Source organism: Prionailurus bengalensis, chromosome A3 (genome assembly GCF_016509475.1).
Source record: "Prionailurus bengalensis isolate Pbe53 chromosome A3, Fcat_Pben_1.1_paternal_pri, whole genome shotgun sequence".
Taxonomy (NCBI): Eukaryota; Metazoa; Chordata; class Mammalia; order Carnivora; family Felidae; genus Prionailurus; species Prionailurus bengalensis.
In genome coordinates this window covers 44,806,670-44,833,933 of record NC_057354.1, presented here as the reverse complement: position 1 = coordinate 44,833,933, position 27,264 = coordinate 44,806,670, and the positions used below count along the sequence as shown (strand labels likewise).

Here is a 27,264-nt window from a genome sequence, read left to right as displayed (position 1 = left end):
AAATGTTAATTAAAAAAAAAACAGATCCCCAAAGCCAGGATGCCACTTTTCCTAACCTCCAGAAAGTCATCTAATCAAAATCATGATCAATGTTCTCTCTTGGCAATGATATAATAAGCAATTTCTACATCACTACTTACAATATAGCAGTCCCTGTGGTAGAGGTCACCAAGCCTCCCTATGTGCCTTTTATTTTGGAGGTTCTTGCATTTGGGAAGCACCCATGTAACTGGGTTCTGTCCAGCTACATATGGGTGGAAAGCAATGTATTCCACCCTCCAACATGTCATTTAAAACCACCCCCTGCCATCCCCGGCCCCCTCTCCCCTTTTGCAATGACCCTGTAAACTGTGCCTTCCAGATGACATGCTACAAGGTGGGAACAGGCTGGTTCCCTGAGTCACCACCTGGAGGAGAACCACCAGACCCACACTGGCTAGACATTTATTTTTGTGGTAAGGTCCTGAACGTTGGAGGTTTATTGGCTCATCTCTCATAAGAAATGCAACCATCTAACCAAGTTGCAGCCACTCTTCCCTCTCTATCAGGAGCAAATGTAAAATAAAATGAACAAAGGCCCTGCCCTATTCAGGACCCCTATTATCATCCTTATTGCATGGGCAGGTCATGAGAGCATGTCAATCAAAGTGAAGTCTGAAGTGCATAACTCTCTCGATACTCTCCTTTGTGGCGGGGGTTGTTCTTATCCCCACTTCACATGCAAAGAAACTGAGGCTCCGAGAAGTTAGTTAATTCATTTGCCTAGAGATCCCCAGCTGTTAACTGGAGGTACCACAACTCTAGAACAAATGCTTAGTCACCACACCAAACTGTCTTTCCCACTGGCCTTTGGTTTCAGCACCTGCCACCCCCTGGAGCACTGCAAACCTCACCTAACAGCACATTGATTCGTGGTGGCCTCGTGGTGACAGCCCTCATTCACACTGGGTCTGCTCTGCTGTAAGAGAGAGCGCATGCAGAGCTCTGAGCACGGCAGGACATGTGACATCCCAGCAGAGAATGAAGCAGCATCTCCCCTTGTGAGAGTATTTTCAGGGAGGTAATGCTTCTTCAAAACCATGAATTGATGACCATTATGGGAAGCAGTCTCCGCCAGAGCCCTAGGTTAGGCCTGCGTCTGGGCTATTTTAATGCTTTCTTTTTAACAGAATTCTAGGCATAGGTAGCTTTAAAGTGATGTAGCCACCTGCGTGATGGATGACATTTCTCAAGAAACATCTTTCCTATTAACAATTCATACTCTGAATCACATTATACTCGGGCCCAGAGAATCAATCAATGAGCTTTGGTGTTTTGTCCTTTTGTTTTTGTATGTTTCTAAATTGTTCAAATTGTATACAAGTGGCTATTACCTTTATAATCGGAAACAAAAGGTGTTATCTACTAATGATACAATTACTAATACAGAAGCCATAACATTGCCTCTTTAGGACAAACACCCTGGCTTCCACAGTGGGCTGGTTTTGTTATGCTTTAGCAGACTTCAGATTTGGTGCATTCTTTCCCTAGAGGTACCAATAAAAAACTAAATCAATCGCATTCACTTGAGTTCTGTCCAAAATTCACTTTTGAGAGTATGGTGTCGCTGGATTATCTCACCAGTGAAGACTTTATTTTAGAAAATCTCTAAATGTTTGGGTATGTAAAAATACTCATATTTCTCATGTTTGGGTCTGAGAACACTTCTCTGAGGCTCCCTGCTTGGCTACAGTTCTGACAAGTGTGGCCCACAATGAATGGTTTTCATCCTGGGAGGAAACATGGGTCCTGGAATTTGGGATTACATTCCTTACTCAAATCCTGGCTTCCAAGTCTTTTAATCCTGGGATCCTGAGCAAGTTAATTATACCGGTCTGAGGTTCAGTTCTACTGACCCATGAACTGTGGGCCAGGCTGTACTCAGAAACAAATCTGAAAAAACAAACTGGGAGTTTCCTTGAACACTGCTCTTCAGCATCTGATTTTGCGGACTGTTTTCTTTTTTCAAATCTATCACAATCCTTCACAGTATAATAAGAAAAGCCCTTAAATGCATGCCTGGTAATACTCTGTGTGTGGTAACACTCAATAAAGATTAACTCTTGTTACTATTATTATTACTATCACTATTATTGTTATTTCTATCTGCGCTTTGGATGCCTGACACACAGGATGCGGCATTTGTTGAGTAGGACTGAGTGAATTTCAGTGAGAATTAAGCCAGAAATAAGACTCTCCCATCCTTGCTATAATGTCCTCCTGGGCAAGACACTGTTTCTCTAGACCTGGAATTGCAAAAAAAAAAAAAAAAATCACCAGGTCTCCTTTTACAGCTTGGCTGTGATCCAAGTGGAGGGATCCTCCAAAATATTCCCATTAGCACCCTCACCTGACCAGCTGCATGGCATGGTTTTCTCTTTTAAGTTACTTATAATTTTCTTTTGGCTGTTTCTACCTTCTGACTTTGTCATTTTCCCCCAATCCAAGATCCAGATTCTCCACTGCTGATCTTTGGCCGTGAAGAGAGGAGAAGGGAAACCCCTAGGGTCACAGAAAAGTCAGGAGGCCTGAGACTCAATCCCAGACACGAACAGGCAATGCCTGTGGCTTCTCTGAGCCTCAGTTTCCCTTGCCTCTCAAGGGGTTCTCTGAGGTCCCAGCTCTCTGAATAGATGCCCTTCCTCTAAATGTCCACAGCACACACACTGCATTGCTTGGTGTGGCCCAAGCACTGGCCTCCAGGCTGGGTATTTCCTGGGTCTCTGGTCTCCCTGCCCAGCATCTGCCACGTTTGGGATTTGTCCTGGAAGTCTCTGATGAGCTTTACAATCTGCTGCTCCTGTATGCAATCCTGGTTCTGGCACCACTTACTAATTTTGCAACTTTGGATAAGTTCACTTAACTTTTCAGAGCCTTAGTTTACCTATCTACAAAATGGAGACTATGGCACTTAATTCACAAAACTGTACAGGGACCCCAAATGTAATAAAATGGATGAAGTTCTCAACACAGTGGGAACTTACATTTTCATGTTATTCTAATCAGAAAAGCTCTATTCAACTTAATCAGACAGTTTTAAAAAGCATATCACTCTTGGGCATAAAAAGAAACACATAAACAGAAACACATAGAAAGAAACATATAAGCCAAGTTAATTGTTTAATGTCTTTAAAAAACTTCCTCACATTCAGAATCCAACCCTTCTGGAGCATTCTCATACTGGGAGTGGTTTATGGCCAGGTTTTATTCATATGAAATCATCCTCTGTGACATCAAGAGGAAAAAGAGCATAAATGAAGGGGGTTTTTCTTAACTTAAATTTTTACTTGTTTAATCTGAAAAAATTAGAAAATCATCAGTTTAAAAGTAGAGCAGCTAACACGCTGGGGGCAACAAATTTCTAAAAATAACTCAGTCATAAAAGTACAAGTATACTATACAGTATCACGTATCTCAGAACAATAAATAAAAACACAAAATGTATTTCCTTCTACATCAGACTGATTTCTCCTCAGAAAGAAAACAAAAAGCAACTAATGATCTGAGGTTAAAGTCAAACATACTGTTATTCACCTCAGCAACATCTAAATAAATGACCCACACAGCACAGTGTCAGCACATAGGTAACAGCCCCAAAATGTTATGTGTGCTAGTTACAAGATCTTGGATACATACTTTTAACTTTTCTAGGACTCCCCTTCTGGAAAGGTAGGTGGTAGGATTCAATGAGGTGTAGGATGTTTCTGCTATCTAAAGCTCTTTGTCTATATAGACGCTCATGCAACTTTAATTCACCATCTTGTTTGGTCACTGAATGCTGTCCCTTTTTTATAGCACCTGGCACTGAAGCACATTCATGTAGACAATTTGTAAATTTATAAACGCCCAGAGGTAATACCCTTTGCATTTCTGAAATTAATCTCTTCTATATCAGGAGACTTTATATTTCTTCCCCAATAAATGAAAATATATTCAGGTAGATCCCATATCAGAGACATGATTTTTTTTTCTATTGTAAATATAGCTTCTGTAGCATTATTTGCTTTTCTGAGAATTTCGTTAGATTCAGAGGAAAATCACACCTTGTAGAACTGGATTGTAGCACATGTTGATTGTAATTGGAGGTCTCAAGTCTCCCAACATCCAATTAAGGTTTTGTTTCTAAAAGAGTGAGATTTTACTTTAAAAAAAAGCAAAATAAAAGCCCAAGGATGTCACAAAATAGACTGTACTCCACCTGAACTCACATGGAATGAAAACTGCACCAAAGAAATGAAAGATTTTACATGACCAGGAAAATCCTCCTTATGGTAAAGAAGGTCAGTTCTCAGTCAGAAACTAATAAAGTTAGAGAAGAATATTGGTGAATGTTTCTGCTGTGAGTGAAGACAGCTCCAGTTTACTTGAGGATTTGGTTTTAAACAGTCATTTCCTGGAACCTCTAGGCTATGTGGGGTCAGATCGAATCAGCAATTTATAAAAGCCTTGGGACTTCCTGATTTCAAAACTTACTACAAAGCTACAGTAATCAAAACAGTGTCATACATTTGTCTGTCCTTTATAGACCCTCAAATAGAATAAAAAGCCCAGAAATGAACCCATGCATACACAGTGAAATGATTTTCAACAAGTGTGCCAAGACTATTCAATGGGCAAAGGATAGTCTTTTCAACAAATGGTGTTAGGAAAACTGGATATCACATGCAAAAGAATGAGGTTGGTGCTTACCTTACACCACATAATAAAAATTAACTCCAAGTGGATCAAAGACCTAAGCATAAGAGCTAGAATCACAAAACTCTTCAAAGAAAATACAAGTTGGATCTAGCAGTGAGTTCTTGGATATAACACCAAAAGCATAGGCAACAAAAGAAAAAAAATAATAAATTGGACTACATTAAAATTAAAAACATCTGTGCCTCAAAGGACACAAGCCATAGAGTGAAAAGGCAACCCAGAGAATGGAGAAAATATTTGCAAATCATATATCTGATAAAGGATTAATATCCAAAATACAGAGAGAATGCCTATAGCCCAACAACAAAAACAAACAACTGGATTTAAAAATGGGCAAAGAACTTGAATAAATATTTCTCCAAAGAAGATACACAAATGGCCAACACACAGATGAAAAGATGCTCAACATCACTAATCACTAAGGAAATTCAAATCAAAACCACAATGAGACACCACGTCACATCCATTAGGATGACTCCTATTAAAAAACCAAAGTGGCGTGCTAGGGTGGCTCAGTCAGCTATGTGTCTGACTTCAGGTCAGGTCATGATCTCATGGTTCATGGGATCGAGCCCCACATCAGGCTCTGTACTGACAGCATGGAGCCTGCTTGGAATTCTCTCTCACCCTCTTTCTCTGCCCCTCCTCTGCTCACTCTCTCCTCAAAATAAAATAAGTAAATAAAAACCAAAATAACGAGTGTTAGTGAGGACATGGAGAAAACTGAAACCCTTGTAAACTGTTGGTAGAAATGTAAAATTATGCAAGCTGCTGTGGAAAATGGCATGGCAGTCCTCCAAAAGATTAAAAACAGAATCACCATATGACCCAATAATTCCACTTCTGGGTATGCTCTCCAAAGAAGTGAAAACCACATCTCAAAAAGGTATTTGAATACTTAGGGTCACAGCAACATCATTTACAACAGCTGAAAGGTGAAAGCACCCCAAGTGCCCATCGACGGATGAATGGATAAATAAAATGTGGCAGACACAGATATAGATATAGATATAGACATAGACATAGACATAGACATAGACATATATTGGAATATTATACAGCCTTAAAAAGGATGGATATTTTAACACCCACTACAATATGGCTGAATCCTAAGGACATTATGCTAAGTGAAATAAGCCAGTCACAATGAGACAAATACTCTATGATTCCACTTAGATGAGGAACTTAGAGTAATCTAATTCATAGAGACAGAAAGTGGGATGGTGGTCTCAAGGAGCTGGGAGAGGAGGTGGAGAATTAAGTTTAAGGAGTACAGAGTTTCAGTTTTAGAAGGTGAAGAGAGTTCTATGGATGGATGGTGGTGATGGTTGTAAAGCAATTTGAATGTTCTTCTTTTTTTTTTTAAAGATCCTTGTTTTATTTTTTTTAAGTAATGTCTACATCCAACGTGGGGCTTGAATTCATAACCCTGAGATCAAGAGTCGCATGCTCCACAGACTAAGTCAGCCAGGTGCCCCAGCAGTATGAATGTTCTTAATGCCACTGAACCATACACTCAAAAGTGGTTAAGATGGTAAATTTTGTTATATTTTACCACTATTAAAAATAATAAAAAAAGAAAAAAACTTTAACCAATCTTTTATTTGAAATTCTTTGTTAATAAAAGATGAGAATATGGTAGTCCACTAGCAATAGGACTTTACAAATAGGGCCATCTGGGGGGCTCAGTCAGTTGAGCCTCTGACTCTTGATTTTGGCTCAGGTCATGATCCCAGGGTAATGGGACCGAGCCCTGCATCAGGCTCTGCACTGAGCATGGAGCCTGCTTAAGATTCTCTTCCTCTCTCCCTCTACCAGTCTCCCCCACTCCTGCACGTGCATGCGTGCGTTCTCTCTAAAATAAAATTTACAAATAAAAGATTGCAGGGGGACATTCCCTCCCTGACCTTCCCCTAACACCTCTGTCTTCTTCCCACACCCCTTTTCCTATGTCACCAATTAACTGCAAAGAAATTACTGGTAGAATTTAGGATGCAGAAAGGAAGAGACTTGAGAATGCCTGGTAAAGTCTTTAATGAAATATAAACATCACAGAAATACTTACTACTTAGTATTTCTATTTTAGAGGGAAACTGTAAAGCCAGATTTCCCAAGTATTTCTCTACAGCTGGGGCAGGAGCAGAGCTGGAGGCTTGGAGAACATGCAGAGGATGGGCTCCTGTGCACAGAGCTCCACACTCACCTAAACAATGGTGGGTCACGTGACACAGTCACTGTATCTGATAGATAGCTGACTTGTCTAACAAAGTGCCACAAACTGAGTGGCTTGGAACAACAGAAATCAATTGCCTCATAGTTCCGGAGGCCAGAAGTGGAAAGCTAGATGTCTGTAGGGCCAAGCTCCCTCTGAAGGCACCAGGGAAGGAACTGTTCCTTCTTTGCCTTTCCCAGCTTCTGGTGGCCACGGGCACTGTTTGGCCTGCAGACCTAGGATTCCAGTCTCTGATCCTCACAGGGCCTTCCCCCCATCTGTTTTCAGGTCACCTTCCCTACCTGCATGTCTCTGTCCAGATTCCACCCCCCCCCTTTTTAATGTTTGTTTATTTTTCAGAGACATAGAGAGACAGAACATGAGCAGGGGAGAGGCAGAGAGAGAAGGAGACACAGAATCTGAAGCAGGCTCTAGGCTTTGAGCTGTCAGCACAGAGCCTAATGTGGGGCTCGAACCCATGAACCATGAGATCATGACCTGAGCTGAAGTCAGATGCTTAACCGACCAAGCCACCCAGGTGCCCCCAGATTACCCCTTTTTATAAGAACAGCAGTCATCGGATGAGAGACCCCCCCCTCATGACTTCATCCTCTTGACTGAATCTGCACAGACCCCATTTCCAAATATGGGCACATCTGCAGTACTGGGGATTAGGACTCCCATAGGTCTTTTTGGTGGGGTGGGAGGGGGGCATCATTCAACCAGTAACAAGGTGTAAAGAGACTGATCACGTATCCGGGAATTGTGACCAAGGCACACAATCAGAATGGGCATGTTCAGCAGTAAATCGTTAAGTGCACGGCCAGAGTGCCTGACAGAATGTCCTGTCTCCTGCTCTGTTGTGCCAGGGCACGGAGCCCTGAGCACCCTCTCAGAAGTGGGTGAATGCCAAGCATGCTCGCTGACGGCTTAAAGACATGGGCAGGCAGAGTGGGTGGTTCCTGACCATTGATTTGGAGAAGCTCTGTCCATTCAGCCTCTTCAGCTGGTTTCAGTGACCTCCTGTTGGCCCTGGGAGGTGCTGGGGCCTCTGGAGGGGTGGGTGCTAAGTGAACCACAGCTTTGCCCCCTGCTGGCCTGGGGTGTGCTAGAGGCCAGAGGACAGTATTTGGGAGATGAGTAATAGAACCTCAAAATTCCTAATGTTACCATGATTGTGATCACAGTCACTGTAAAAAATAATGTCATGGAGTGGGTACAAATAAAATAAAATGATTTTCTGGAGGCATTTTCAATTCCTTCACATGCCACAGAGGCAGAAGACAAGGTGGGAATCACAACTCTTCTTGACTGAATATTCCTCTCCCATCTTCTGCAATCCGTGGCTCTAGATGTCTCACTTCTTCTCTAGTTGCAAAAATGCTGCTTTTATCACTTGCTGCTCCAAGAAAAATACAATGTGCCCAGCCCACATTCCTATCTGACTTCATTTGGAAACAGAAGTCAGGGCTGGTTCCGCAGAGTGCCGTGTGGTGCCCTATGGCCCTGTCCTCTCAAGGGACCCCCAGGCTCCCCTTCCTGCTTCGGTGAACTGTGCTGGGTGCTGGGCTCAGGAAGGGAGAACTGACACTTGAGTTGGCTTAGATGCATTATGGAACTTGAGTTCAGGAACTCAAGCTTTGTCTTTACCAATTCTCTGTGAAAAAACAGAGGAAACCTGTGAAGGTCTCCAAACCCTGCCTGTGTGTGAGAGGAGTTATTCCACAGACAGAACCTGGGGTTAGAACGAAGGAACCCCCAAGGCCATGGAGACTGGTGCTTGCTGTTCAGCAGAAAGCAAGGGCATGACTGTGAGTTTTACATAAAGCTAAATTTCTTCCTTTTTAATTATATTCATTATTATAGAATATATTTTATTAGTTTATTTTTACCCACCCCGTGACATTATTTTTTACAGTCACTATGATCATAATCACCGTATCATTAGGAATTTTGTGTGCATTTGCTCACAATTCCTATGTGACCCTTTTATCTAAAAGGGGAAATCTAGACAGAGACATGTGGGTGGGGAAAGCGACCTGAAGACATGTAGGGGGAAGGCCCTGTGGGGATCAGAGACTGGAATCCTAGGTCTACAGGCCAAGCAATGCCTGAGGCCACCAGTAGCTAGGAGAGGCAAGGAAGGAACAGTTTCTTCCCTGGTGCCTTCAGAGGGAGCTTGGCCCTGCAGACACCTAGCTTTCCACTTCTGGCCTCCAGAACTATGAGGCAATTAATTTTTGTTGTTCCAAGCCACTCAGTTTGTGGCACTTTGTTAGGGCAGCCCTAGGAAACTAATACACCTTCATATTTCTGCATGGGGATACCTAGAAAGATATCATAGGGTAGCTGCTAAGAGCTTAGATCCTGGTATTTGATAGACCTGGCTTGAACTGTGGCTCTTCCACTTCATGCTTTGTGACCACAGATTAGTTACTTAACCTGTCTGTGCCTCAGTTTCTACAATATGAAGAAAAGAGTAAAAATTAGAATATTTCATGGATACCAAGGTATGATGCATGAGGTGATCACCTCACAGTCTTGTTAAGATTCTGATAGGAGGTCAGCAAGTGTGAACTGAGCACAGGGCTGCCACATGGGGGGCACTTGGTACCCTCAGCTGATGTGATTATTAACGGGGACCTTGGACCCCCTGTCAGTGGAAGCTTACGACTCATGCAACATGAGCTCTGCATGGCTCCAGGGCTGGCTCTAAGGTGCATGACCCATGTAGCCACACGGGCCCTGCGTTCACAAGAGCTCCACCCTTAGTTTAATGCTCTGCTGACACCACCTTGAAATTATTAATAATTTTTTTTGAGAGAGAGATAAAGAGAGAGAGAGAGAGCACGTGCACGCATGTGAGCAGGGGAGGGGCAGAGAGAGACAGGGAGAGGGAGAGAGAATCCCAAGCAGGCTCCACACCACCAGCACAGAGCCTGATGCAGGGCTCGATCCCATGAACAGAACAGAGAGATCATGACTTGAGCTGAAACCAAGAGTCAGATGCTCAACCCACCCTGGCACCCCATTATTAATTTTTAAACAAGGGGCTCCCATTTTCATTTGCACTGAGCCCACAAATTATGTACCTGGTCCTGACTTGCTCCACCAGCCATGCACATGGGCTGAAAAATCTATCTGTCACCAGAATTTGCAAGAGCAATTTCTCTTCAGAATTTAAGGGACTCTCAGGAGTCTAGCTTCTTTACTAGCTTCAGAGCATTACTGTCCCCCAGTGCCATCCGTCAGACGTGGGTTGCATTTAAATTTTCAAATTTGTCTCAGACTTAATTTGAATACAACAGGTACTTAAAAAAAAAAAAAAGCTCCCTTGAAAAATTTTTCCCGGGGTTTGGAGAAAAGGATAAAGAGGAAGGACTTTCATAGCCCATTTCCATCCTGATTCTTCGGTATGCACCCTGGGGCCTTGCATGGTGTACCTGAGTATGAAACGTGTCCCACTGGCACTTGTGAAGGCTCCCTCAGAACAAGGCACACTTTTATTTTTAGCCCAAAGGGAGATTTTGGCCTCTTTAGCCACGCTGCCCTAGCCTTCAGGCATCTCTCTCCTTAAATGTTGCATTCAACAAATATTTATTAATAAGTATTTATATGCCAGCGCTACTCCAGGTATTGGGGAGGCAACATGGAACAAAACAGACAAAATCTGAATTTCCTCATTTATATCAGGCAAAAATAAAAGCTTGATGAAAAATAAGGCAGGGAATGTAGATGCAGTGGGTCAGGAGGGTGGGACTGAGGTTTGCTATTTTATAGGGGGTGGTCAGGACCAGCTTCTCTCAGGACATTTCGGGGGAGACCAGAAGGAAAGGAAGGGAGGGTCATGTGGGTATGTGGAAGGAGCTTTCCAAGCCAAGGAAGAGCCAGTGTGTTGGCACAGGAGGGTTTAGGCCTACTTACTAAAGCAAGGATACTGGTGTGGCTGGACCGGTGAGAGGCAGACAGGTGAGTGTGGTAAGGAGAGCCCCTGGCTCAGGGGGACTGGCAGGTTGTGAAGAAAACTGTGGATTTTACTCTGAATGAGATGGAAATTGGAGAGAAAGGAAATGTCCTGATGGCTGTGAACTTGCTAACAAAACATGGACAGGAGGCAAGAACAAAGCAAGAGATCAGTTAGGTGGACACTGCAAGACTCCAGGTGGGAGATGACAGGGACCTGGAGGTGGCAGGAGTGGGATGGTGACAGGTGGTCAGATAGGCATCTATTTTGAAGGCAGGACTGACAGCACTGCCGATGGTCTGGATGTGGGGTGTTGGCGGGGGGTTGAGGCAGTCCAAGGTGCTGAGCATGAACACCTGGAAGAATAGTGCCATTTCCTGATGGGGACACGATGGAGAGCAGGACAAGGAGCCTGTCTGAGACTTGTTCAGTTTGTGATTGCTATGAGACCACCAAGTAGAGATATCAAGAAGGCCACTGGATATGCAGCAGAGGCTGCCATTCGGGGAGACCTTCTGCACACAGCAGGTACTTAAAGCAGTGGGACTGGATGAGGTCACCTAGCACAGGTACCAGTAGGGAAGAGAAGAGGCCTAGGGACAGAGTCAGGCACTCTGATGTTTAGGGATCAAGGAAATGAGAAGAGGCTAGCAAAGGAGGCCAAGAAGGAGACCCCAATGAAATAGGAGAAGCAAGAGAAGATGTGGTCTTCATAGTCAAGTATTTGTAAGAAGGAAGGACAGGTACCTGTGTCAAATGCTGCTGGAAAATCGAAGGAGATGGGGAAGAAAAATTGATCACTGGATCTGCCAACATGGAGGTCATGGGGGACCTTGACAAGATCAGTTCAGTGGGCAATGTCTTGACAGAGTGAATGTAGGAAAGAATGCAAGGCCCTATTGTACGGCCAAGTTGTGGAGGCAGGAGCTGGTAGTGGATGTGGGATGAAGGTAGGTTCTCCAAAGATGGGCAGAATGCTTGTGCCTGGATGAAAATCATCCAAGACAGGGGAAGGGGGAGACTTGGTGGTCCAGGACAGAGAGGGGGTGATTGCTGTGTCATAGATTCTAAGTCTAAAGTTCTCTTTTGGCCAGCAAAAGAGTGGATTCAGGATTGAAAGCAAGAGATGGTTAATGTCCAGGAAAAGACAAGAGCCCCAAATAAGGGTCCTTGCCCCATATTTATTCAGATCAGAAGGCTTACAAATGTGATGGGCATGTACAAAGAGACAAAGAAACTAGGAACATTAACTTGGGGACATGAAGGAAAAGGGGGATTTTGAAGATATACAGTGTTTGGGCTTTAGGTCAATATAAAACAAAATCCTGGTGCCAGGCAGATGGGTAGATGCTTGGCAATGGCAGACAGGAGGCGCCATGCCTGTTTATCTTTGCTAGCCTAGGGGATAAGACAGAGAGAGGGAATAACCTCAGGGTTAATAAGGCACCTTTTCTTTTGTTAACCATCTACACTCTGGGCAGTCCAGAGTCCAATTCACCAGTTTACCTAGCCTGGCCCTATCCTTCTGTGAAAACAGCTTTTCTGCTGTAGTACTAAATTGGGGGTGCTTCCCCCCTAAATATCTAATCTTGTTTATTTCATATACCTATGTATTGGGCACCTTTGCGCCTGTTCCTACTTTAGGCCTTTGCTTCTCCCTCTCTATTCTGGGGGTTCTGTATGCCCTCTCTATTTTGGGGTGCCTTTGCACCTCCCTATTCCTGGCACCTTTGCGCCTCCTTATTCTTGGGGTGCCAATCTGGTTTACCCAAACTTGGGTGTAATCATTTTATGACTTTGCATTTCTTTATGCCTTGTTAACCCATTGGTGTAAGCCTGGGGGATTCCTAAGCTTATCCCCCACACTGCTGGAGTAATGTCCTTGAGAATGTGAGAGAAGTTGAAATCTACTGTACAAGCAGAGGGTGGACCCCCTAGAGGAGCACAAATGTTTTATGCTTTGTGGCAGAGGTGGGGTAGCGCATGTGGGCACAGGTACAGGTCTGGCGGCAGTTTTAAGCTGGGAGTGATGGAAGTTCTGATTAATTCTAGTTTCTCAGTGAAATAAGAAGTAAAATCATCAACTGAGAGTGAGGAGGGTGTGGGAGGTTTGAGAAGGGAGGAATCCGAGTGAAATAATAATCCAAGACATATTTTTTTCAAAACCTATTAATAGGCTGTGAAATTGATTTTGAAGGTTGCCCTTGGCACATTTTAAGTAAATGAAACAGGACAGGATCAGAAAAAAAGGGAAACATCACAGTGTTAGTTCCCCAATCTTTATTTCATTCCTGTATATATGGATGTGATTTTTTTTTTGTTTGTCAAAGACTGATCAGAGCAAGAGAATGGACGAGTTAATAAAAATGGAGCACCCACATCCACATCCACCTGCCTGGTACAGGCACAGACTAGGGAAGGTGTGGCTCAGGGTTGAGTTTAGTCATGGGAGTCACTTGAGAGAGGCAGGCAAGACAGTTATGCAAAGGAAGGGTTCTACTCCCAAACCATGGGATCCCCGCTGGAAAGGAGGCAGATGTAGACATGAGGCAGATGGACAGTGACCAGGGTGCATGGTTGGTGAATTGTAGAGCATGGTAGTTGCTGAGCCAAAGCAACTCTACAAGAAAAACAAGATTTCCTAATTCCTCCTCAAGACTGAGGGCAAGGCAAATTGTGTTCCTTCACCAATGTTCATTTGCAGAGGTTTTCTGTTGAATGGCTTATCATAAAATGCTTTATCAGTCAGAGAGCACTCTCCTTGTGTCTGTGTTGGGCTTTGGTATGGTGTGTAAAAAATCTGAGGTCAAATGGTATCGTATTTGGGTCACTTTTCCCAGCATTCACCAAAAGGAAATTTCTCTCAAAGGCAGTTTTGTTGAATTATACAATACTTCACCATCCCATTGTAAGGTACTTTCAGTTCAATCAACCTTCAACAACTATTCTGCTATGTTCATCAGTTATTTCTATTTCTAGAATGATATTTATTTTAGAAAAGCATCATAATTCTTTTTTTTTTTCAACGTTTATTTATTTTTGGGACAGAGAGAGACAGAGCATGAACGGGGGAGGGGCAGAGAGAGAGGGAGACACAGAATCGGAAACAGGCTCCAGGCTCTGAGCCATCAGCCCAGAGCCCGACGCGGGGCTCGAACTCCCGGACCGCGAGATCGTGACCTGGCTGAAGTCGGACGCTTAACCGACTGCGCCACCCAGGCGCCCCAAAGCATCATAATTCTTAAGAGCTATGAAGTCTTATGTGTTTTGGTTATGTTTTCTTTTCTTTCTTTTTCTTTCTTTCTTTCTTTCTTTCTTTCTTTCTTTCTTTCTTTCTTCCTTTCTTTCTTTCGAGAGAGGCAGAGGGAAAGGGAGAGACAGAATCCCAAGCAGGCTCCACACCCAGAACACAGCCTAATTCAGGGCTTGATCTCACAGCCATGAGATCATAACCTAAGCCAAAACCAAGAGTCAGATGCTCAACCGACTGAGCCACTCAGGCACTCCTGAAGTCTTGGTTCTTACACCAGACCCCTTTCCTCTCTGGAAGAATTGAATATAGCTTTCCCTAAAAGCCTTTCACACCTTCACTATATAGTCTTTCATGGGATGTGTTAAGAATCCCTCCATACTGAGGCACCTGGGTGGCTCAGTCGGTTGAGTGTCCAACTTCGGCTCAGGTCATGATCTCGCGGTTTGTGAGTTCGAGTCCCGCGTCGGGTTCTGTGTGGACAGCTCAGAGCCTGGAGCCTGCTTCAGATTCTGTGTCTCCTCCTCCCTCTGCCCCTCCCATGCTCATGCTCTGTCTCTCTGTCTCTCAATAATAAACAAATGTTAAGAAAAAAAAAACTTAAAAAAAAAAAGAATCCCTCCATACTAAAGACGAACTAAAAGCCACAAGTTTAAATGGATTCATGGTAAAAGAGTCACTACAATGTTACACTTTTGTGTCATTCATTTTCTTTCCTTCTTATAGCTGATCATATTTTTCCTCTTGCAATTACAATTTTAATGGTTTCTTGATTCTCACACTAAATGAAAAATGTCTTAGAGAAACTAAAAGAGGGACACCTGGGTGGCTCAGTCAGTTAAGCAACTGGCTCTAGGTCAAGATCTCATGGTCGTGCGATCTTGCCCCAGTCGGGCTCTGCACTGGTTGTGGAGCCTGCTTGGGATTTTCTCTGTTCATCTCTCTCTACCTTCTCCACTCAAGCTCTCTCTCTCTCTCAAACTAAATAAATACACTTTAAAAAAAAAAAACCAAAAGAGATTGATTTCTACCTCATATCAGTCATCCAAATCAGACTTTGTCAAGGTATCTCTCTTGAGATCTTGAAACACAATGCTTAAAATCTCATCAAATTCCACATGGTCCTGCCTCTTATTCTGATTTCTCTGTCTCAACCATTATTCCAGGTGTTGTATGCTCAGAAGAGCAGATGCATAGAGTTCTTACTGGTGGGACATCACTGGTGGGATCCACGTTAGATTGCAACCCCCTGGTAACAGCTTACTCCCTCTGTGAGGCTGCCTGTGATTGGCTAGTTTGAAACAAATCACATATCCCACCATCTTGTGCTTCCATTGGGGGGGCCCTGCACCCACCAGAAACAGGAGGAGGGGATGATGGTGGTTATGGGGCAGAAATGATGGAGGCAAGAGGTGCATATGCTCTCAGATGCTTATATGTATTTATAGAGGAAGAATTTGACAAATGACTGGCCTGGACAGTCAGGGGTAGAGACTGCCATTACCTGACATGATTAAGAAATTCTCCTTCAGATGTTCAAATGTTCTCTTGTCTCCTCGACCCATGGTTCTCGGTGTCCTCCATTCTACACCTCATCAGTCTTCAAGGAACCAAGAGCCAATGATCGATTATAGAAACAAAGAGCTAACTATGCCCAAGAAGGACATTTACACAGTTACAAGCATCCTGTGATTACCATGAATGCTTCCAATAAGGTCTGAAGGCATAAATGTCTGCGGTAAAACTGTGGGAAATAACACTGCTGGGAAACATCTGGGATGGTCTTTGGGGGGCCAGGGTGACTGCTCACAGGCATGAGGGCATAACCCTCCTGGCAGAGGGTTAGTGAGGAACTCTTGATCCTCATCCATCACAAGAAATGAAGGGGGGCTAATTCTTCCTGACCGTCTGCCCTGCCAGCTTCTGTGAGGCTGAGAACAAGCATTCCCCAGACCCAGACAGATGCTACCAGTGGTCTGCCCATCTCCCCTCAGACTCCTCTACCATTTTCCTGGCCTAGGCCAGCACCTGTCTCTGTGGGAGGAGGGCTTCAGGCTGACAGGACCTGCTGTGCCTGCATGCAGAGTCAGCAGAAGTGCTGGGGGCGGCCCTTGGCCAAAAGCTGACCCACGCAGGGGGAGAACTACTCCAGTCGGCTGGCCTCTGTTCTAGCCACTCTGGTGGGCCCTAGCCAGTCTCCAGAACTTTCCTGTGAAGACCTCCCCTTATTTCCTGGTAGACAAAGGAGGATGAGATTCTCCTTAAATCAGAAATAAGGCACAATCCCCCACAGAGCTTTGTGTCACATGGCTTCGTGACAGGACTGTGCTGCCAGGGCAGTAGATGATAGGTTTCCCTCCCAGACTCTCCCCATCTCTCCAGTCTGATCTTTAGGACATGACACTGTCCTCCACAGGTCCCATACACTGATTCTCATTCTTTGCACCTGACATTCCTCTATCTGAAACCCAATGATTACTAGTCGTCCACCAAATAATCCACCTTTCAGAGCTAATCCCTTCCACTGTGAATCCTTTTCTGATGCCTGGGACAAGATAAAGTGCCCCTTCTATATGCAACCAATGGCACGCTTGAATAGAAAGAGGCCACTGTGCCCTGTCCTCACCCCTGCTCTTTGATATGACTCCACCCCTAGTAGGTACCAGAGTCCTGTGAAAATTCAGTATAAGAGAAGGGGCTGGCTCAAGCCAACATTACAATGTAGACTATCTATATCCTTTATAATACATTATGGCCTAAGGTCACCCTGTACACTGTTTAGGGAAAGACATTAGCTAAAAATATTAGGCATAATTGGGGTATGAGACAGGCCCACGGGAAAACTATGTGTAATGCCAAGTATGTGTTAAGTATGTGTCAGGACAGGAATGCAGAGAGAATGGGTAGGAGGCCCCAAGGACAGATGGCCAGGAAAAGGGAGGGACAGGTTGCTGTGGAGTATGACTGCCGCTTCATACATCAGACCTCACCCTACCAAGGGGTAGATGCTTTGAGAAAAGAACCCTACGTGGATATCTTCATCAACCTTGGGGGGGGGAACCTTCCTGTCTGCTCATCTCATTGGCCCCTCCCTCTCCTCCTCCCTCCCTCCTTCCACTCCTTTTCTGAGAAGCCACTAAACTGTTGGGGGTGGAGTCTCCTTCCTTCAGAGTGTTGATCCAGAGAAGCCTCTGAAATACACCCCCACCACCCCTGTGTTTGATTAATAAAGGGAAAGGCCTAATAAAAAAGAAAACATCTTCTTTAAAAAGACAGGGCCTCTGTCTTAGTTCCCATTCAGATCCCTAAACTGCCAGGGGGAAAAACTGCATGGGAAAATAATAAAGCACTTTAATTAGGAGTTTTTGGGTTCAAATTCAGCACAAGTCTGTCTCCGGAATCAAGCACTGACCACACTGCCCTGTCCTCAGCAGCATCTGTAAGCACCCCCTGCTAAGCTGGGGGGCCCGAAGGACCAGCAATTACACAGACACACCTGCATCTGCACCAGTCAGATCTCAGATCTCAGATCTCAAAGGAACTCTGAAGTCCCTGAAGTCAGCCAGGATTCCACACCTCTCAGCAGCACAGAAACCAGACACCAGAGTGGCCTGAATATGCATAACCAAGGCCTGCGGGTTGCATTCAATTTGTAATTTACTAGAGGAAGATCAAAAATTTTCATCAAGTCTTAATGTATCAGTGTCCCGGCTTAATGCAATTCCAGACAAACCCCACAGAATGAAATTTGACTGGAAGAATTAATAGCATAACCAAAAGAATTTGGAAAAAAAAAAGAAAGATGAAAGCATGGCAGATGGAGTAGGACTTTCCTGCCAAACAGTACAGATTACAGAGCTGGGGAGAGGTTGATCCATTCACCAAACAATGCTCGGTAAACTAAGAGTTACGCTGATTCTCTTTAAATCTGTAAAATGGACACCATCAAAGTTAGAAGGAAACATAAATGGTTAGTTGTTTGAGGATGCAGAAGGGCTTCCCAGGCACAAGAACCGTTAAGGAAATCCAAAGGAAAAGTACAAGCATTTGACTCTACAAAACGCCAAAGTGTTTGTAGGACAAAAAAAAAGTCATGAACACTCAGCACTTAGACAAGAAAAGTCTGGATAGTGAGATGAGGGGTATTGTTTGGATGCCACCTCACTCTGGCGCCATGTGTCCAAGTGACAAACCTTCCAAGACACAGCTGCTGGTTTCAGCCCTGCCTGCCGGTGTGGGATCTTGGCTCATTTCTGGGGACTCAAAAGTTCCTGTGCAACCCGACCCATGAAGGTGCCTTTTGCTTACCACAAAGAAGAAATATCTGTCTTGATTCATTTTTTAAAATATTTATTTATTTTTGAGAGACAGAGCATGAGCAGAGGAGGAGCAGAGAGAGGGAAACACAGAATCCGAAGCAGGCTCCCTCCCGGCTCTGAGTTGTCAGCACAGAGCCTGACAAGGGGCTTGAACTCATGGACCATGAGATCATGACCTGAGTTGAAGTCAGAAGCTTAACTGAGCCACTCAGGTGCCCCTGTCTTGATTCATTTTTAAGAAGTATTTTTGTAATCAAAGCACAGTTAAATGCAGTTGGACATTAGCTATTTGAGAAAAAAAATAAAAACACCTCTGGTGATTTCATAATAAAGAAAAAAATGTCTTATAAAGCAAATAAAGTTTATTTAGCTTGCTATTTAAACTAGTTAAGTGTTTTGATTTTTGTATTTAGTATTCCTGACCTAGAACATGCTATCATATATGTGAAAACCAAAGTGTTTGTTTATTTCATTTACTATGTTATCCTACTCAATTAAAATAGTTAATTCATTAAAAATTGTAAAATACAGGGGCCCTGAGTGGCTCAGTTGGTTAAGCATCCAACTTCGGCTCAGGTCATGATCTCGAGGTTCATGGGATGGAGCCCCATGTCGGGCTCTGTCCTGACAACTCAGAGCCTGGAGCCTGTTTCGGATTCTGTGTCTCCCTCTCCCTCTGCTCACACCCTGCTAGTGCTCTCTCAAAAATAAATAAACATTGAAAAAAGAATATTAAAAATACTTAATGACATGGGATAGCCTGGGCCCTGACCAATCACAACAGACGCTGGCCGCAAACTAGCAGGTTGAAAACTCTGGACTATCCGCTCATCGGTTCTTCCTCTTCCTTCCCTGTGTCTGGCTTCACAATCTCCATCTCTGCTCCTGGATGTGGGCTTCCTGGTTCTGCTTTGACCCCTTCCTGCTTGGCCTGTGGTCTCTCCCTGTGTAAAACAGCTTCCCTGTTTTCAGTCCCCAGCGTGCCCCAATGACACCTTGTTTCCAGCTGCTTATTGAAAATTTCTATCTTGGTAACATCCAGAACTTTTGTAGGGGCCAAGGGCAGCCCACCCTAAGATGGGCCAAGATGCCATCTTCATGGCATGAAGATTATTTTGACTTCAAAGCAATCAAACCCAGCAGATTCGAGGAAAAGCTCTTTACCTCTCCCTCAACTGCCTGTCCGTACCAGGAAGAGAGCAGAGCTACTACCAGAGATGTCTCTGTACCTAAGAAACTTATCTGCATAATAGGGCAACCTCAGACCCCTAACCCTCTCCTTATCCTCATGTTGCCTGACTGTCCTTTGAATCCCAAGTCTGTGTGGATTCCCCGTATGTCATTAAATTTGATTTTTTCCTGTTAATCTGGCTCACAAGAATCCCATTTATTCGATTCAAGTCCTTAGAAGGACCTTGAAGGGCAGAGGAAGTTCTTCCTCTGCAACACTTTTAAGTTCAAAATATTAAAAATTAAAAAAAAATCACACTATTTCCCTCCCACTTTCTTCCTTGGCCGCAAATGCAGGAGTGAATACACACACACACACACACACACACACACACACACGTGCGCGCACACACTTGATAGGTCCATTTTTCTCAAAACACTAGTTTCCTTGACTTCTGTGATACCGTCCTATTCCATTCAAATCCCAGAGACTACTTCCTTTCCATGCTTGGGAAAAATCTCCGAAAAAAATCTGGAGATAAATTCCCTCAGCACTGGAGACCCAGAAATGCGAGTAGGCAGAAGTTACTGTCTGCTTGTGGCCACGCCCCCTCTGATGTCAGTATCACCTTTCCCAAGGCTCCTCCACTAGCCTGCCAGAGTCCTCTCAATCTCTGAAATTCAAACTCTGGCTTCCCCCATTGATCTCCTGTCTTAAATGCAAAAGAGGCTGAACAGCCAGGGTTACCCATCTGAAAAAAGCGCAGAATAGTTGGTTGCTGGCAAACTCTTTCTTAAAAACACCAGATTTCAAACAATGGATGCCTGTGAAGTGGCCCCTGCCATCAGCAGCCCTTTGTTCCAGATCCAGTAGCTACCTTTTCAGGAGTAAATGTAGCCCTTGACCCACTACAGAATCCACACTGCCAGCTCCCAGGGAGACAACTGAAACCTCCGGAGTGCACCTTCTCACTCAGTGGAGGTGATCAAACAAGATGTGCGCCAGCCCAAGAACCCCTACCTTGCCATCCCACATACACAGCTGGATGGGAGGCACACTCAGGGAAGGCTGGTTGATATCTGCATGAAGACATGCTCCCTAGAGCCTGTTTGCATTGTTTACTCGACTCCTTTGGTTCCCTTAAATCTGACCAAGCCCTGGAGAATGACTCCTGTTAGTCTGGCCCACAACAGCTGCAAACAAACAATTTACAAGGGGGGATTACTGTGCCTTTTTAATGTCCAGAATTTAGATTTTTTGCTGTCCTAAGCACTAATGGTCCTTGGAAACTGCCCAGATGTCAGAGGTGAACTAAAAAAACATTTGGGTGAACTAAACAATCCCCAAAGCGGACTCCTTAGAACACTGGATCCTAAAGATGCTTCATGAGAAAGAGTGTTCTGTGGCCAAATGAAGTTGGCAAACAGTCCATATTATGGTATCACCCTAAAGAGACCCAGCACACACTATAATAATAAAGGCACTAAAAAGTCCTGCAGAGGAAACCCTGTTTAACATTAGCATTTGTCCTAATGCGTTCTACCACTATAACTCTTTAGTAATTTTTTCTTTAGTAAAGTTGCACCCTAAAACACAGCTTGGTTAAATTCTGCTGCAGACAGACACTGCCCGGGGTGTACCTCTGAGCACAGACACCTCTAGCAACTCAGCTGTGGTTCAGGGAGATGTGTACTGAGCCTGGAGCCCTGGTCCCAGCTTTGGTGCTTTGACCTCTCCAGGCCTCTGTTTCTCACTTACCAAGTGGAATTAACAACTTTGGTGAAAAACAACTGAGGTATTATCTGTAAAAGCATTTTGCAAAGTGCTATAAAAATAATGATTATCTGCTAAGGATATACATCTATCTACTAAGGATATACCAAGGGATACTTTTGTTCATTCTTTTCAATGTCCTGTCCCTGGTGTTGGAGGTGAGTCAGGAAGAGCTATGATCTGGCTTTTGATTTTGTTCACAGACAGTGGGCAAGTGGGGTCCACACCTGTGGTGGCCCTGAGGGAAAGGAGGAGGGAGGTCAGGGGAACCTTCCCAGCTGAAACCACCAGAACTGTGAAAGACCATTAGGAGGGCTGGATATACATTGGGGGAGGGGGGGGGTAGTGAGACATAATACCAAGATGACAGCCTGGGGAGTATGTGAAGAATGGGTCCCATTAAGGCTGGCCTCCCAGGGCTGCACGCCCCTGCACGTAGAAATCAGTTCTCAGTCTCCTCTATGCAGAGGAAGCAGATTCAGTCCAGTAAAGAGGTTGATTCTGGAGAACCGAACTCCTCTCTTTTTTTTTTTTAATTTTTTTTTAACGTTTATTTATTTTTGAGACAGAGAGAGACAGAGCATGAACAGGGGAGGGTCAGAGAGAGGGAGACACGAACTCATGGACCGTGAGATCATGACCTGAGCTGAAGTCGGCCGCTTAACCGACTGAGCCACCCACGCGCCCCCCCGAACTCCTCTTTGGAGTAGGTAGTGGCCCTTGACTTTGGTGAAGGGGAGGAAAGGACTCAAGTGAGGACAGAAGGGCTGCTGGGAAGCTCTAGTGAACAAGCACATCCCAGAGCCCCAGAGGGAGTCAAGCTCCTCCAATCCACCCCTGCAAGGGCAGCAGGTGTGGGTCATTTTAGGTCTCCTTCTCTACCTAGCTAACCTTCTCTACCTGCAGAAAGTGGCCAGACAAAAGAGGTCCTGGTTGCTTTGCTCTCATGTCCTCAGTCTCCAACTACTGAGAGCAGAGTCTGTAAACCTCATAACTCCTGTCAACCACCAGCCTTCTTCTCTAGACCCAGATGCAAGGACCCCTCACTGTCCCAGGCCCCACCTGACCCTTGACGCCCTCTATAGAACTACCCTAGTACCCCAGCACAGGGAATGCAGGGGTTCTCTAGAGACACACTGGAAGCTGAGGCCAAAAGGAAAATGCACACTTCTCTATACACCTATCAAAATATCCCACCATATTTGAGCTGGGTAAAAAGTTAATAAAAGCTCCACTGTAAAAAAAAAAAAAAAAAAAAAAGGACTATATATAAAGCCAGCATTGCCTAATCTGTTGCAGGCCACTGTCAACCCTCATAAACCTCCAGGTGGGGACCGGACAAACTGAGGGTGACTGGAAACCACTGTTCCCATTGCACAATAATGCAGGGGCCTAACAAAAGCTGTCTTTATGTTAAATGTTGGTATTTTGTTCATCGTTGATTTTTTACATTAAACTTTATTTTTTAAAACACTGCCTTAAAATATCTTAATTACGGAGTACTGCCAGTGTTTATTTTTGCTCACTATTCACAAAGTCCTGTCGGTGGGAGAGTGCTCTGAGATTTCCTTATTGATGACAGCACGTTCCTAAGAACCCCCAATGTGCCCGAAACCCTCAGGCCTGCAACAAAGTGCGGCTCTACTGTATGCAGCCTCCTCTGCTCAATTAGGAAAACCCAAAGGATTCGAGATCTTCGAGAAGAAAGGCGCCTCTTAGGGCCCAAGGGACCGGGTCTTGCCCTGTATTTCTTGGCAACAAATCACAGGCTTTAAAGCAGAATTCTGCAAACGCTGCCGTCCCCCGACCATGCAGGGGCGCCCGGTGCCGGGTGGAAGCCCAGGCCAAGGGTGGAGGCCGAGCCCAGAAGGGGGCGGAGAGGCCTGAGGGTGGGAAAGTGGCCCCGTCCCTTCCCGGCAGGAACCCCGGGCTCCTCCTCCTCCCGCAGCGCAGCCATCAATCAGCGCGACAGCCCAGCGCCCCGGGGCCACACTCACAGACCCTCCCACGGGGTCTTGTGCCCCCGGAGGAGGAAGCCTCGGAAGGGGGCGTCTGCCCGTGCACGGAATGGGCGCACAGACTGGAGCTGCACTGGGCACCCGGGCTGTGCGACCCCCAGTCCCGCCCGCGCTCCCAGGCACCAGGCGCACTTGACACCCCGTAGGCGGCCTGGAAGGTAGAACTCAACAAAGGTGCCCCCCCGCCCCCTCCTTCCGCGAGCACTCACACACACGGCACCTGGAGCCACCGCGCCCGCACCCTCCGGCTGTCCCTCACCCCACCCCCGCAGAGGTCGGCTAAGGATACACCAAGACACCAACTGGACCTGCAGTCGCCTCACGGCCCCGGAAGGTCACCCTACGCGAGTCCCGGCGCCCCACTCCCTAGCACCTCCTCCCCCACCCGTTCCCACAACCCCTCGAGGACACTCGCTCGCTCTCTCTACCCCCAGGTCCCCTGCGGAGGGGAAGACAGTGCAAGCAGCAGCACCCAGGGCCTCGAACCCCGCACAGCTCCCGCCGGCACCCCGGAGCCTCCCCGGGTGCTGGGTGCGGACACCGGGGGTGGGGTCTCCGCGGCCACCGCCCCTTACCTCGCGCAGGCCCTCCCCGCAGGTCTCGGAGGCGGGGGCGAGCGGTGGCCCGCGGACTAGCGCGGGGCTGGGTTTCCCCACTGGGGCGGAGCGGGAGGTGGAGGAGGAAGAGGAGTAGGGGAGCGGAGGGGAGGGGCAGGCTTTGTGTCTGCCTCCGGCCCTCCCACGGCTCCGGCGCTAGCCATCCCCCTCCCCCAGTCACCCTCCGGCGCCCGAGGAACGGACGGGGCGGGGGTGAGATGAGGGGGCGAGGACGGCGCCTGCGCGACCCCGGGTCCGGCCGCCCCCTCCCCTCGTGCAGCGCACCCTCCGCCCCTCGGGACTTGCAGTCTAGGCGCCTGCGGGTGACCTGGAACCCTAGCTGCAACCAGGCGAGCCGAGACCGAGAAAGTTGATCTAACCCGGAGCAAACTTGGCTGGATCAGCTCCAGACGCGCCTCGGCGCCCCCGCCCTGCTCCTCTGCACTCCCCGGGGAGGACCGGAGTTCTGTTCTCGGATATTCTTCTCTGTCTCCTTTCTTTGCGCTCACTGCTGAGCAGTTCAACCGCGCGCACACCTCTCCCCCAAGCCAGCCCCGCCAGCCCCGCCAGCCGGCTGCAGACCCCGGGATCAGCCGCGCGTGCTGGGAAGCCCCTGTCGGGGAGGCACGCGTGGGCTCCGGCCCTTTGTCCTGTGCCCCGACGCGCTGCGGGGGCCCGGGTGTTTCGTTGCATCCCCGCTGGGAAGCGGGCGACCGGGGGCAGTTTCTACGTGTGCAGAGCTGCCTAGCCCCGCCCCGGCCCCAGGGAGCCAGAGTCGCGGGGAGGCGGGATGTGGTTTAGCTCAGCTCTAAGCCACCCTCGTAACGCCTGGGGATAGCGAAGAGGGCTGACGGAGAGCTGGGAGCGGCCCTGCCAGAAATCTGCAGTCGTCTTTTCTTGCGAGTCAGGCCCGTCCCTGGTGAGCGGCTGTGCTTTTCCACTTGCCTGCCAAGGAGAGCACCTTTGTGGGGAAATTGCTAACAGTGTTAGAGTTACCGAAGTAGCTGGTGTCGCCAAAGGAGCCTCAGGCACCTGTTTGGGACAGAAGCAGGAAAAGGAAACAAAGTCCTTATTTTTATTCAAGGTCTGCTTCAGACAAGTAGCCAAAGAGGAGAATAGCATTGGTGTTCGTTCTTGCGATTCCTGCTTTCTAAAGATTTGTTTCATAATCAGCTCAGCTCCCAGGAAATCATTACCCACTGCACTTCTCTTAATGTTCTAAGTCACCCATTCAATAAATTATTGAGCACCTGATATGCACCAGGCACTGAGCTAATAAATAATGTTAGCTCAGTGTTCCCAGGGGAACAAAACAGATCTCCCTGCCCTGTTGGAGCTGACATTCTGGGAAGCAGGAGCGGGAGAAAGGGTAAATTGTGAACATCAGTAAGTCACTTACCTGGAATGTTAGAAGAAGTCCGCAATAGGGGAAAAAAGAAAAAGTAAAATAAGGAGGCCAAGGAGTGCTGGTGTCTGGTGTGGAGAGTAGAATTGAATAGTGGGGTGGTCAGAGTAGGCCTGGTTGGGAAGGTGGGATTTGAGCAAGGACCTGGAGGAGGTGCATTAAGGTCAAAGGCTCTGAGGTGGTAGGTGGACACTCATGAGGATCTGAGCAGGCGGTGACAGGATCTGATCTATATTGTTGGAAGACTTAGTTTGATGCTGTATGGAGAGCCGGCTGTGCGCACAAGTTAGGAGCTATTGACATACTCTAGGCTGGAGAGAAAGGTTACACAGAGCAGAGTTACAGAGTGCACACATAGAGAAGTACTTGGACTCTTATTTATTTTGAAGGTAGAACTGTCAGAAATTCCTAAGAGGTTGAATATGTTGGCAAAAGGGAGAGGTGGGCCAAGGCGCACCTGGCTTCATATCTCTCCCTCTTCAGTCCCTTCTGCCCCCAAAGGATTCAATTTTATATACAAAGCTCCCCAAGTAAATATTCTCCCCCTGTCTCTGTTTCACTCAACCTCTTGAAAAGTTTCTTCATCTCGTGTACATTACCCCATGGATGGCCCTACAGGCCCAATCTGTTTTAAAACTTGGAGCTCATTTGGCTCTGTCCTCCCTCAGGAAAACCTCTTTTACTGTAGAGATGGATTTGGAGATTATTCACTCAAAACTATCTACTGAGTAGCTACTATGTGCCAAGTTCTATTGTAGGCGGTGGGGCTAGAGCAGTAAACTGAACACACAAACTGCTGTGCTCTCATGGAACTCACATTCTAATGGGGAGACAGAGACAATAAACCAGACAAGGTTGATGATACCTGCCATGGTGAAAAATTAACTCAAAAAGAGAAGGAGGGTGGTGGGGAGGCTACAATTTAAAACAGGTGGTCAGGGGCACCTGAGTGGCTCAGTTGGTTAAGCATCCTAGTCTTGATCTCTGCTCAGGTCATGATCTCATGGTTCGTGGGATTGAGCCCCAGGTCTGGCTCTGCACTGACAGTGCAGAGCCTGCTTGGGATACTCTGTCTCTCTCTGCCTCCCCTTCCTCTCTCTCTCTCTCTCTCTCTCTCTCTCTCTCTCTCTCTCTCTCTCAAAATAAATAAATAAACATTAAAAAAAAGAAAATTTAAAAAAATAAAAGAGGTGGTCAGAGAAAACTCCAAGAAAAAAAAAATTAAGACAAAAACTTTGGACCCTCTCATGGACTTATCTCACATTTGGCAGGTTTGATTTCCTACCCCAGGGTCCTTGGAGTCTGAAGTGACCACTCCAGTCAGCTGCAGAGATCACAGTGCTCTGGGGCATTTTGGTCAGTAGAGGACCATCTAGCCAAAAAAATGTCACTTGTAATGAAGTTATTTTTCCTCTAAAGTAAACCAAGCAGCATTGGTTCTGCAAGCATTGCCCGGAGCTGGCAACTCAGCAATTTCTGTTCTCTGTGGTAGAAGTAGAGGTGTCTTATGCACATAAAATGACTTGAAAAGAGTGTGTGTGTGTGTGTGTGTGTGTGTGTGTGTGTGTGTGTGTGTTTGGTCTGGGTCTGAGCTGTAGAATAACCATCATAATAATTATGGCAATTCTTTATTCATTGGTGTGCATTGGAACTGGGTGACATTACTTCAGTCCATGCCCATAGCCACCCTGGGAGTCAAGTAGAGAGTATCCCTGGATAGTTAACTAATTCCTAGTGTTAGGAATTACATAGTAGTTAGATGGTAGTTAGAACTTCCCATCTCCGTCTCCAAAGATGCAGTGCATGTAGAGGGAGGTGG

General features: G+C 46.1%; 1 protein-coding gene across 1 annotated transcript in view; it reads right to left on the bottom strand.

The window, feature by feature from the left end:
- Window positions 1–24,149, bottom strand: part of RIN2 (Ras and Rab interactor 2) — a 224,551-nt gene extending 200,402 nt beyond the window's left edge. The window contains exon 1 of the mRNA XM_043602977.1: window positions 24,020–24,149. The gene's annotated coding sequence lies outside the window, so the exon portion shown is untranslated. The remainder of the gene's footprint in view (window positions 1–24,019) is intronic.
- Window positions 24,150–27,264: the final 3,115 nt, after the last annotated feature.